Source organism: Phalaenopsis equestris, unplaced genomic scaffold (assembly GCF_001263595.1).
Source record: "Phalaenopsis equestris unplaced genomic scaffold, ASM126359v1 Scaffold000547, whole genome shotgun sequence".
Classification (NCBI taxonomy): domain Eukaryota; kingdom Viridiplantae; phylum Streptophyta; class Magnoliopsida; order Asparagales; family Orchidaceae; genus Phalaenopsis; species Phalaenopsis equestris.
The window spans coordinates 94608-108841 of NW_018164987.1; the positions used below are offsets into that span (position 1 = coordinate 94608).

At 33.5% G+C, this 14234-nt stretch overlaps 1 protein-coding gene across 2 annotated transcripts in view; it reads left to right on the forward strand.

Annotated features, from left to right (window-relative positions):
* LOC110029089 (DNA gyrase subunit B, chloroplastic/mitochondrial-like) overlaps window positions 1–14234 on the forward strand; it is a 70176-nt gene that overhangs the window by 52177 nt on the left and 3765 nt on the right. The window lies entirely within an intron of this gene.

Below are 14234 nucleotides of genomic sequence, written 5' to 3' on the forward strand. Positions count from 1 at the left end.
GGGCAGCGCTGCCCCAGGAAGCTGCTGCGGAGAAGCAGCTGCGGGGAAGCCGACTGTCTGTTTGGTGCAGCTGTGTAAAAACAACTGTTTCTGAAAAAATGACCATTTTGCCCTTCTTTGATAAAATTGTTTAAAAAAAGCTGTAACAGTGAAAATTTTTTAACTTCATAAGTAAAATTTGTTATGTGATAAATTAGTAGATCTTGAAAGTGTTAAATAAGTAATAAATGTAAATGTTGGGTAATTGTAAAAGTTATGAATATCAAGTTTTGATGATCAAACACATATATTTTAATTTTTCATCTTTTATGAACATCTGAACGTAAACATTGCTTAAAAACATCTGAATGTAAACGTATTTGGCATTTGCCGAAAATAACACATTAAAGAAAGTAACTATGTCAACAGAATTTGTAATTTATTTTGCACAAGAAGCAAAGGAGAGTGTGCTACGAGATTGCTCTACATGGCTAAGGGCATGACTCATGGTGCAAATAATGACAGTTCTCGCATTTCCTTCAAGACAAAGTTGTAGTATGTGTGTCAGCTTTGATGCAGGTTGCTACTAGAAAAATTTGAAATGTTTAACAAATCAGATTCACCAAACATCAAGAGAGAGAAAAATGGAAGAAGAATAAAAAAATTTACATACATACCACCCAATTCTTATATATTTACGAATATATATACGAATGGATGGTATAAGGATGGTATATGGAATAAAAAAGATCTTAAAATCTAAAAAACAAAAGAATTAATTACAGCAAAACTCCACAGAACTACAACAAAGTTCTGCACAGAACTACAAATATTGCTGATGCACATAACTACAAATATAACTCTAATGTAGAAGTAGCTGAGAAAACTTGCTTAAGCTTGAATCTGTAAAAACAAAACTCCACAGAACTACAAATATTACTGATGTAAAGTTTTGCAAACACCCTACAGATGCATAAGAACTGCAATACCACAAAAACTACAAAATCAGACTTCTGAAAAAACATATTTCTACATGTGAGGCGGATCCGTGAGCACAAAAAGGAAGTAGAATCAGATTTCTACATGGAAATTTAAAGCCTGAGCATTGTCAAACAATGTTCTACAGAACAAGAAAGTAATGCAGAAATTTAGTTATTCCCAAATACAATTTGAAACATGACAATGCTGAACGTGAAAAACATGAATTCCCAAAGGTAATTCATTCTAGCACAAAATTGTGGATGCAGAGGTATGTATGTAAATGCAATGAAATTAAACGAAATTGTAGAAGTGTCATATCTGTAAATATGTTGAAATTAAACGAACTTTATATGCACGTTTTCTAATTTAGGTGTTAAGCACGTAAATGCAATGAAGTTGAATAAATCAGTAAGTTAATATTTAGGTTTATGTTAAATATGTAAATTTAAATGCGAATGTAAACATATACGAATTATAAGAATTTCAAAATCTCCTAATACATGTAATTTATGTGTTAAAAAAAGTTCATAGGATTTATAAATGGAATAAGGTTAGAAATGTTATTCAAGCAATGTCCAGCTAGGAGCAAAAAGCATTCGTATCAAGATTCGGCCCAGGATTCTTGCAATCAGAAAATAGGAAGAGAGGAGATTAAATGTATAAATGTAGAATATAAATTATAGGTGTTAGATATGTAAATATGTACAAATTGGATGGTTTGTATGTAAATCTGCAATTTAGAAATGCAAACATGTAAGAATTGGGTGGTACATATGTAAATGCTGCAATCTAGATTTTATAAATTTAAGCATATAAGAATGGAGTGGTACATATTTAAAAAAAAAATGCTAAAGTTAATGTATTAGATATGTAAGTAAGAAATGAATGGTATGAAAGTAAATTTCCCTGATAAGCATTACCCTCAATCTCATATTTCCATAACATGTACACAAATCTAAGATATAGTGAAAAGACAATTCATAAAGCTATGTTATACCAATGAAAACACCTGCAATCACTGATTAAAGCTCCTTTCTACAACTCTAATACTGGAGTTAATAGGTAAGGAGAAAGAAAAGCATACTAATGTCTTGCTTAAAATTTATAGGAAAAGCAGCAGCAACAAACATAAGTTATGTTTCTCAGAAACCCGTCTAATAGCTATAAAAAATCTACATAATTGCATTCCCTATCGCAACAAAAGAGAGGGCAGCAGCAAAAAAAAAAAAATCTTCAGCACTGTTATCCAACCAATAATTATTAGCCATCATAGGTAACTAAATTGAAAAAAAATAACAAGCATATTTATCCTAATATGTGCATAGGCCAACTATTTGAGACATGAAGAACAGCGTCCAAACGACCTAAACAATTGAGGAATCAACTATAATGTATATAAGTATATGAAGGGGAAGAAAAAAGTTTGCATGCATATATGTCTGCTCTGGGATGAAGTGACAGAGATGTATGTGTACACATTTGTTCTAGAGGAAAATAAAACCAAAATCTGGACATGCACATATGTCTACCCCCAAATAAAAAATCAAAATACAAGTGCACAGATTCATCCCAATCATGTCAAAGCATAACTACGTATATCATATATAGATATGTATCGTTTAGACCATTCATGGAATATCAAGATATCTAAATATCAACTTTACGGTTGAATTGAAGTTTATAGTTGCTATCATTTCAACATATTTACAGATATGTTTAACCTCATTAACTAGAAGCAGAATGATCACTTCAATTTCGTTGTAAGAACTGAAAAGGTTAACCTCATTAACTAGATGCAAAATCATAGCTGCAATTCTACCTATATAAGATCTCATTTCTGAGCATCGTATTAACAATGTTTAACCTCATAAATATGAAGTTGAATAAAAATCGGTGCAACAATATTTTGAATAATATTCAACTAATAAATTCTCAAATTCTTCATTCATAGGCATATTATCACATCAGCAATTCGTTCCCTCAGCTCTGCCATCTCGCTTGCACCTTCCCCATCTACAGTGAAGTCAATGGAAGCCTCGGTCTCTTCTTCTGTGAAAGACTGACATAGCCGGTATTCAAATGCTTTTGAAGGCACATTTTCTTCATCATCTTTCGCCAAATGGAAGTCGATATCACTACGAGAATGTTGTCTTATGTAATTATGAAGAGTCATTGTAGCAAAGACAATCTGTACCTGCTTCGAAAAATTGTAAGGAGGCATATCACGGAGTATCACCCATTTTTTTTTCCAAACACCAAAAGTCCTCTCAATTACACCACGTAGCGATGAATGTCGTTTATTAAACATTTCATTTCTTCCTCGTGTGACGTTACTTACACGTGCGAAGTCTGGTATATGATATCTCGTATCAGGAAATGACTTTAAATACCCTCGTTGCAATGGGTAACCAACATCAACCAAGTAATGCTTGCCTAATAAATGGAACAATTAATATGGAAATTCAAGTTTTTTTTTTTGGGATACCAAGTAATAATTGTCTAATAAATTGAACAATTCGTACGAGTTCGATCCCGAGCGTACTTACAGGTGGATGTGGAAAGTTGCTATTGGGATCTCTGTTGCAGATTTAAAAACTCGACTGTCATGTGCGCTGGCATCCCAGTCAGTCTGAAACACATGTTAAAGTCGCAGACGACCATAACATTTTGGCTTGGGCTGCCACAACGGCCGATAAATGCCACCTTATGATTATTTGGTATACGTGTGTCAACATGTGTTTCATCAATCGAGTCAATGCAGTCATGATGAGTAAATGTTAGGTTTAAAATATCATTGCTTACCATTACAAAGTTAACTATAATGCATCCGAGAGAATACCTTGAAAAATGACATATATCGTGCATCACGTGCTATCTCAGCGGGTATCTGCTCAAACTTATAATCTGAGGGTGACATGAGAGGATAAGCTAACAAGCACGCTCAATCCGATTGAGAAATATCTGCTTATTATTTTTTATGAGTGTTTAAATTGCTCCATTGCTCCTCGCATAGACTCATTTTGGGATAATATGAACAATATTATTGCGAGCACCTCACGTGGATTGGTCCTCTAAGATCCATGAAGACTGTGAGATCCTACGAGTAAGTCTAGAAGATCGATAAATATTGTCTAACTCATTCGAAACATATTAAAAAATTGTGTTGGGTGCTATTCGAAATATATTAAAAAATCGTGTTAGGTGCCCCGCAAGCATCTCTCCAACTCATTTGTCGTCAATATAAGAAGATGCCATGCATGGCGACCGATCAATGTACGCGTTATAGTACTCGTACATCAAACACATTGTAGTCAGAAACATCCCTCTCTGCTTTCTTCTGCGTGTATCCATGTGGGTCTCCATCCGTCTTCTTCTACTTGCATCCATAGTGATGGGTATTCCTAAATGTCTCCTAAATAATTATTATTTATATAAGAGTTGGTGATAATAGAAAAAAAGAAATGTTTACAAATAATTATGAAGGTACAAGAGAGTTCCCAAGCACAACTTTAGAAAGAAAAAAAATAGATAATGCAGTGTAAATATTTTAGTGATGAAAAATATAAAAAATATTAATTGTTCAAACGATTATAAAAATGCCGAATATATGTCACTCTGCGGGTGAAAGACATCTGCACAAAGAAATCCCTACGGACCGGGTCCTCTAGCAATTCTGCTACGAACAAATACAACTCTTCATCTGCATAAATTTCAGCTGTAGCACTTAGGATTTCAAGTGTCCCCGCGATTGTGCTTGAATGAAAAGCCTGACATTCTGCTTTGAAACATGAAACTGCCTCGGATAGCTCGTTTCTGAGGGAAGAAGCACCAGATTTTCTTTTATCAATAACCCTCAGATGTTTGGAACAGGAAATAATTTTATATTCGTTCTGCTATGGGCTGGGGACGTCAATGAAATCAACTGAACCTCTGGGGGTTCCCAAATTCACGGCCCAAATTCACGGCATTGCCAGCGAACCATGTCTCACTTGGGCTACATGCATAGTTTCCTGTCGCAACTTCTCCCTTAAACATGCGGTCTAGTTTCTTCTCCAATTCAGGCTCAATTCCAGAAAGCTTAAACTTTTTTGCAGCATACACCACCTACACACAAATTGATAGACACCCAATTAGAACAAAATAGAAAGTTACAAAATAAAGAAGTTTACAAACAAAGCTCACTGCAAGTCTTTCAGCCCACCATTCCTCAGGTGCATCAACTGTTCGTTTCACTGGATCCCAACCAAGACCTGTAGAACCCCTTTTCAATTCCTTCCAAATTTTCCATTCCTTCTTCATTTGCAGCCTGTTATATTCCCTGCCTGTACATTTCTTGAAACTTTTTATAATATTTTGTCACTCTTTTTTATTGAAATGGGTTGTTGGTCTATTTCCCCGTTCAATCTCTTTAATACAAAGATCGTAAAATATTATTTTTGTATCTTTATCCCACAATGCGGATGTAGAAACCTCTTTAGACTTACTATCCATGTTATTACTATAACAAAAATATGAAAAATATTAATGAATATAAATAGTGAACTGAAAAGTGAACAGATCACGACTCAATCAAAACTAGCAACCTTGAACATACATTGGTTTAAACTGGAAAAAAATATAATTAATTTTTTTTCTTTTTGGTACTACCAAGATAAACTTCAATAAATTGTGAAGGAGAACATGACAATTCACCTTTGATCGAGTGATGGTGCAGTTGTATCTGTTAAATGACAGGATTTAATAAGTCTATGATTTAACAGCAAAATGGATAAGAATGCAGAAGAAAACAGAATCATAGAACATCCAAATAAAAAAAAACCATCTCAAGCAATCAAGCAATATCAATATTCTTCCAGCTTACTTACATTATTAATTTTGGCGACAACTAGTAAATATATTACTCACATTATTATTTATCGTTGCTTCTCTGATAGTGTGCCGAGCCAAATATTGAAGTATTAAGGAGTTATAAGATATAATTCCCTTATATATTGTAAGTGAAACAAGATATGTTCAGGGGCATAAATTCTATTTGTGATGATTAGTTATCAAATTAAATATATATTTTACTTTGTGGATAAATTGTACTAATGTTATTAATTTTTAGTAAATCAGATGTTCTGATTGGTGGATATGATGATAGATGTGATTATAAATGTTGCTTTAGAATGAATTTTAAATTGGTTAAAGTCATCCCATATAACCCTTATAATGTTGAATTTTTTGGCATGGTTAAGCATGACAACTACGGTGGTGATAAAAGAAATTCAGTTCATGGTGAGGAAGAATCAAGTAGTACAAGTTTTTGGTTTTTTTAGGATTTTCTTTGGTTGGTGGTGGTATTTTTCTCATTTTATGAGCTTTATATAAAATAAAACGTGACAATAAAATTCTCCAAACAAAAGCAAAAAAGTAACAAAAGATCCCCCAAAAAATTCAGCTGTAAATGTTAGTAAATTTTCTTCATCGAGTAATTTGACTAGCAGTTACAAGGCTTTCACAGATGCCATTCATGAATAAACCTGCACAAGCCTCTTCCAATGCATAGGAAATAATAAAAAATAACATAATTTAATGAAATTAATATTAAAACAAATTATATTATATGATGAAGTTTGAAAAAGCAAGTCAATGAATCAAATAGAATACAAATTTCATAAAAACACAATTAAGTAATCTTAATAAAATACAATATACTTCTTCAACTGCTATTTCATCACTATGTTAATATGATACTCACAATTGGGTTACTTGAATTGTCACAATGACGATGACTATTGATAATTGGATTACTTGTAAAAACATTTAACTATTAAATGAAACCACATAAATTTTATTATCATCAAATCACTAATAGGAAGTATGTGGGTCGCCAAGGCTAAGGAAATCAACAACTCTTCCCGTCATACCACGTCCAAAAGCTAACAAATCCCCGATGAGAAACTAACCAGAATCAATCAATCAAAAAGAAAAAAAAACAACCTGGCCAAACAAAACTAACGACCAAGGTAGTAATGCACCTCCTAATCATCTCATTATTCATGCCAAACAATTTTTTCCCCTCAAAATTCCTATTTTATAGCATTTTTTAGACGCACTAATTGACAGCTGAAAAATGGCTTTCAATTGCATAAGTAGCATGTGATTATACATATCATTTCATCACAACAAAAGGCTGCAAATTTCATCTCATAAAAACAGGTAGCATTCTGGTGGTAAGTTATCATAGTTCGTTAAGGCAAAAGCAAAACACAGCATTCTGCACATCTTGCAATTCAAAATCCAAGAAAAAGCATAAGAAAAACATTGAAGAAAATAGTTCATTTCATAGTTAAATTTGCAAATGATAACAATATGTTACATCAAATCCAAGGAAAACGATCTCGATAACAACATAGGTAAAGCTATCAATCAGAATCAAACACTCGCGATAACGAAACAACCGATCATTTAAAATGAGAATAGCATTTCAACAACCAAAGAAATTGATACCTGCTAGCCTGGCTTTCCTCCGCTTCAGCTGTGGGTCTTGAAGTTCTCGCTTGGCTTTCGGCCACGGAGCGACAGAGGAATGGGCGGAGGAGCGTCGGCCGGAGGAGGGACACATGAAGGGCAAACGGGCAGCGAGGGCACGAGGTTGGGAAGAAGAAAGGGCTTGAGGAAGAAGAACTCACGCGGGAAGAAGAAAGGAACGAGGGTTTTTGGCGGGGCTCGGCAGGAAGAAGAAAGAGCTCGAGGAAGAAGAACTCACGCGGCAAGGAGGGAGGAACGAGGGTTTTTGGCGGGGCAAAAGGATCCTTTTCACGAGCTAAAAGCTGTGCAGCGGGGTGAATATAGCTTCCGCCTTTTCTCCCGCTTTCACTTTGCCATGCCGCGACGCTGCGAGCCAAACGCCTATTTTTCGAGATTCAGGGCCGCGAAGCCTGAAAAAAGCGGCCCCAAACGGACCCTAAGTTTTTAGCTTGAAAGCTAAAGTGAGAAATTACATTTTTTAATTTCAGTGAGAAATTACATTTTTTAATTTCAGTAATCGTTTTTATTTCAAAATATATGTTTTAGTTCTGATAGATTTATATTGCAGTAGATTTTTCATATTGTTACATAAAAAGGTTATGTATGATTGAAATGTTGTAAAAGATGTGCATGCATGAAATATATGCATGAGATGAATGATATTTTGATAGACATGTAAGTTATGTATGATATAAAAGATATGCATGAGATTGATATATGAATGATATGAAAGATATGTGTAATGATAGTTGCACAACTGAGTATGCATGTTAGTAAACTGCATAGAGATGTCTCAAAATAATCGATGTATAAAGAATGGAATGATTTATATATGAAGGCTTACATGGCATGTTCAGAGGAGAATTTCACCTCATAATAGTATAGATAAAGGACCCCTAGGTACCCGCGTGCGGAGAGTTTTTCTACCACCTCAAACAATTGTGATAGTTCACTAACGGTTGTGCCGACGTGATAATATCAGCCAGGGGCGAGTAGAATAGAGCTTATCTCCCTAAAAAATTGTAGTGTTTATATTACTAATCCCTTTGCCGACGAGATAATATCGACTAGTGACAAGTAAGGGTTTTTTGACCCAATACACGTACGATGTGTAGATCACTAGCCGATGTGCTGGCGGGAGCCAATGGGACAACACCGACTAATGGTGTGTTATGTTTGCTGATGGTGATCCTCACCAAGATAGATATGTTCGTAAAATATGAAGTAAAAATAAAGTTAAGATAAATGCATATAAAATATTATTGTTCATTCATTTAGAAAACGTTATAGATACATGTGTTAACATATATCATATTGCTTATAAACATATATCAGATTGCTTATAAATATATGTCAGATTGTTTATAAACATATATCAGATTGCTTATAAATATGTAAGACCAGCATATTATACTATTTATTATACACACACATATATATTGTAGTCTTTTTTTTGGATTACTGTAGTTTAATGGTGTGATTATCTTTAGTTATCTTTAGATAACTCATTATGTTGTTTTAATATTATTTCTAATTTTAAACATTTGAATAAGATGACTAGAAGAAGAGTAAATGTATACAAAAGATGAGAATAACAAGAAAAATGTATAATTTTTATTTATTAATTTTAATTGTTTTCTTTAGTGCTTATTTCATGTATTATTTAGATATTAAATTATTAATAATAGAATTAGAATGACAGAGAATTGATTTTCACCATCCAACCGTTTCCGTCTTGATTAACTCCAAGCTCCGGACCGGGCCGTGAAAAAAGTGATATCAGAGCAAATGTTTAAATCAAAGCATATGTTTAGATTAAATAACATGACGTATAATGAAAGAGCCAATAGGATAATTGAATCAAGTTATAACTAATAGAAATTAAACATTTTGATTAAGTCTAATTAACTTATATGATTGTTTTTTTAGAATTATGGATGTTTTTGAGGAAGAAGTCGGAGATGAGAATGTAGAATCTGTTGTGCCCCATAATGTCACAATTAATGCTGGTGCTTTCTCTGATATGATGAATGTTGACTCAGTTGATTAAGAATTCTCAACCTCAAGATAATACCAGTGGAGGACCACCATTGGATAAGTATTTGAAGTTTTTTCAAGATATGAGACCACATTTGTTTTCTGAAGTAGGGGAGCCAGTGGAAGCAGAAAATTGGTTGTTGAGAGTTGAGAAAATCATAGATTGCATATCTTGTCCGCCGGAGAGGAGAGTTACCCTAGCCACTTTTGCTTTTGAGGGAGAAGCTGAAGGATGGTGGCAAGGTCAGATGTAGAAGTTTGGAAGTAGGACCACAACCACTTGGTACAGTGGGATGAGTTGTGAAAACCTTCAAAGAATGGTTTGTACCACTCTCGACTAGAAGACAAATGCAAGATAAATTTATGAGGTTGGTGCAAGGAGATCAATTAGTTATGCAATACGAAGTGAAGTTTACTATGCTATTGAGTTATGCACACCAACTTATTCTAAATGCAGAAGAGAAATGCCACAGATTTCTTTCCGGACTGAAAGATTCGATCAGTCAACCACTTGTGCCACTTGGGATTGAAAACTATTCAACGCTAGTGGAGAGACCTAGGTGGGTGGAGATTGATTTTCAGCAGACTCAGAAGCGTAGAGAGTTGCACAAGAGGAATAGTTTGGAAGAAGTGACACCAACAATTCATCCATAAGGTCTAGTGGGAAGAAGATGAAGTCTTACACCGGTAGAGCTTTTAGGTAGGTTGGCAGTGGCACTGTACAACCTTGTGTTAAGTGTGGAAATCAACATTATGGGGAATGTTTACTTGAGTTTAAGGTGTGTTATTTATGCAAACAGCCCGGACATTAGAAGAGAAATTTCTCTATTGCTTTTCAGAGATCCACATCATATTTTCACTCAGGAAGGGATCCATCTTAGAGGAATTTTCAAGAATGATCTATTTCTAGAAGTGGTCGACAGAGGATGACAAAAGCTGATACTGTGGATCGTAAGGAGCAACTAAGACAGAACATTTGCCCAACACTTTATTCTTTGACTCTTAATCAAAGGAGTTTGTTGCCACTGATGTTGATACATTGTTTGATGGATGATTTGTCTTTTGGGTGTTATGTTGGTTTTAACAGATGTATGATTTATCACATATGTTTTAGTTACTACTTCACAAGAAACAAGTTTTTGTAATCACTTTTGTTTTATCTTCATAGTTGATACGGAGTTCATGAATTTCAAGGATGAAGTTTTATAAAGAGAGATTGTAAGAACCAATTTCTGAGAAATTTGATAAAAATATTGGTGACTTAAATTATATCTAATTTTCGCATCCATCGGATTTCAATCAAAACAATTCTATAAAATTCTACATGAAAAATCCATCAATTTCATATAAAATATTGTATGTAAATTATGAATGGTTTGGGAGATATAAAATGTTCAAGTTATTCGTTTAATTAATTTAATTAATATTAACTATTTCCCTAATCCTCAACACTGTAGCCCATGCACTTATGCCTCTTTTATTTTTTTGTGCAATCGAATGTGTTCATAGCTCTCAAAATCTCCTTCCCCTCCTGATTTTCCTTCATGGCTCTCGGGTTCACTCTGCAGAAGCTCCTGTGAGGACCTGCGTTCGAGCAAACCCGCAGGCGGTCCTGAAGGGGTGAGCGGCACCTGGTAAGCCAAGACCTACACCCCTCTCCCTATTTCTTCTCCTCTCTCTCGACTCCACCTCTCCCTACTCTTGATTTCTCGCACCTGGGGAGTTCCAACAATCAGGCTGCTGTAGCAGCTGCGAGAAACAATAAAGAGAGGGGCCCGCACAGAGCTGCAAACGACATTTTCAGGCTATGCTGTGAAATCAGTAAATGCAAAACCGATTTTAGTAATATTTGAGACTTTCATTTCCGCATGTTTCTATTTTGATATTTGCCTCGTTTTTCGTCCCTTTTGCCTTTATGGTTGCCGTTGAAGGCGCAGATTATGCCAAAAGCATCAAAAGTTGCGATCTTTCATAAGGGTAGCATGATATCAGTGTAGGGGAAGTGTGATTGGATGTGATAAAAAGTAAATTTAGCAGTTTTGAAGAAGGATTGGTCGCCCAGAAAGCCATTTAATGTATGTTTTGGAAAATCATTGATCTTTTAAGCTATATTATCTAATGAACTAATATATTATGAATTCCTAATTCGTTTAAGATTTCAGGCTGGTTACGTGAGGCGGCAAGTTTGAGTCAAGCTTGCAGAAGATAGTCGTAGGTCAAATCCCTTAAAATTCAGTTAAATTAATCCTAGGCTAAGAAAATTTATTCGATTAATAAAAATTGTTTAGATCTTAAAATTTTAAATATTATTTTTTATAGGTTATTAAGCTCAACTTAAAAGTCACCACAACCTCTAGCTAGATATCGAAGATTTAGAGTTTAGCTTGACAACTGAGGTGTTATTTGAAAATATGTGTTGATTTATATGTATGTTTTAGTTTAGTTGGATTTAGATTGCAGTAGATTCTTTAGATAGAAAAATTATGTATGACTGAAAAATTATAAAAGATATGCATGATATGAGTGATATTTAGATAGATATTTTATGTAAGATATACATGTAAGATATACATGATTTAAGAGATATTTGATTGATATGAAAGATATGCATGATGAATAGTTAGTTGCACAACAGATATGTAAGATATACATGATTTAAGAGATAGAAGATATGCATGATGAATAGTTAGTTGCACAACAGAGTATGCATGTTAGTAGATTGCATAAAGATGTCACAGAATAATATATGTATATTAATAAATTAGTTTATATATAAAAACTTGTATGTGCATGTTCAGATGAGGATTTCACCCTCTAATGATATAGGTAATGGACGCCGGTGCACCAGTGCAAGTAGAGTTTTTCTACCACCTTAGACAATTGTTATAATTCACTAATCGCTGTGTCGATGAGATAATATTGCTCAGGGGCAGGTAAGTTCTTTCCACCTTAGGCAATTGCTAGTTTGCTAACCACTATGTCGATGGGGTAATATCGACCAAGAGTGTGATAGGTTTGTTGACTGTAATCATCACAGATACAGATGTGTACGCAAAGTGTAAAATAAAAGTAAATATAAATGCATATAGAGTATTAATTTTTGTTTATTTAGAAAATGCAATTGATGCATTTATTAACATATATTATTGCTTATAAACATATATCAAATTATTTATAAACATTTGTCAGATTGCTTATAAATATATATCAGATGGCTTATAAATAAATGTGAAAGATCAAACATATTATGCTATTTTTTATGGACACGTATACATATTGTAGTCTTTTCCTTGGATTACTGCAGTTTAGTGGTGAGATTACTCCTAGCTTATTTTTAAATAACTCATTATGTTATTTTCATATTATTTCTAGGTTTTAAACATTTGAACAAAATAAATAGAAGTGAAGCAAATGTATTCAGAAGACGAGAACAAAAAGAAATGTTAAATTTTTTACTTGTTAATTTTAATTGTTTTTTTTTTAGTTGCTCTTTCATGTATTATTTAAATATTATGTTTTTAGTAATAGAATTTGAATAACAAAGAATTGATTTTTACTGTCTGTCTGTTCGTTCTGTTTCGGTTAACTCCAAGCCCCGGGGCGGGTCATGATAATAGAAAAAGTGATTGTTCTCTTGTTGAATTTGGGAGTATTTGATAATGATAGTTTTGATAGGTTTGATCCTAATTTGCTCTAGTGCTAATAATGAATGTAAATGAAACCCTATCACAAAAAGTTTTTTTTAAGGAAGATAAGCTATAATTTTGTTTTTGGGAAATGAAAGTGAAGGGTTCGAAATTAAAGTACTCTTGAGAGCATTCTATTAATGTGATGTGTAATTGTTAGAACTTCTCTCCGAAGATATTCAGGAATAGTTGTGGAAGATTTTAGAGCTTTCTATTTTTACTTTGAACGTCCTCATTTTGTTGAGGTATATTGGCACATAACATTTTTGGATAATCTCTTGAGATAAGGCATTACTTTCTTAGATAATTTCAAAGTTTCTTTAGCATCTTTGATTTTCAAGATATAAATTTTGGGCTTAAATTGATTGTGGATTATCATGTTGAAATGTCTAAATTTCAAAATTTTCATTCAAAAGACGTATGTAAGAATCCTAATTTCTTTGATTCTATCGTGATAATTAGAATATGAAGAGAGTAGAAGAAAAAATGAGTTTGCCTTATTATTATTAATTATTTTGCGTATTAACGTAGATGAGATGTTGCATATAAATAGGTGGAGAAAAAACTATCCAGGGAGGAAACAAACATGAAATTCAGTTCTTAGTTCTGAAATTTAGAATTAACTGCATAACAGAAACAAAATGTCGTTTTCTAGGGATTGTTGTGCTGCTATAGAAATGTGCTGGTGATGGATTCATGATTATTACCTCATTATCGACCTACTTAACATAATATCTTGATTAATTTTTAAGTTTTAATGCTGTAATTTTGACGGACCAACTCTGTATTAATATATTTGATTGAGCTATAGCATATAGTGGAAATGGGAATGCTTTTTTATTTCTTCTAAAGTGTCATGTGTTACAATTCTGCCCAAGTTAGTGTTGATCCAATGGCGAATCTTGCTAGGTGTTTGTTCAATTTACTTGCATGTCATCCATTTTTTGTTTTTATCATAATTCATGTAATCATAAAAGTGATAGTTGAGAAAAAAATTTACATTTTATGATGTTGCCAACATGTTTTATTAAGCTAGTT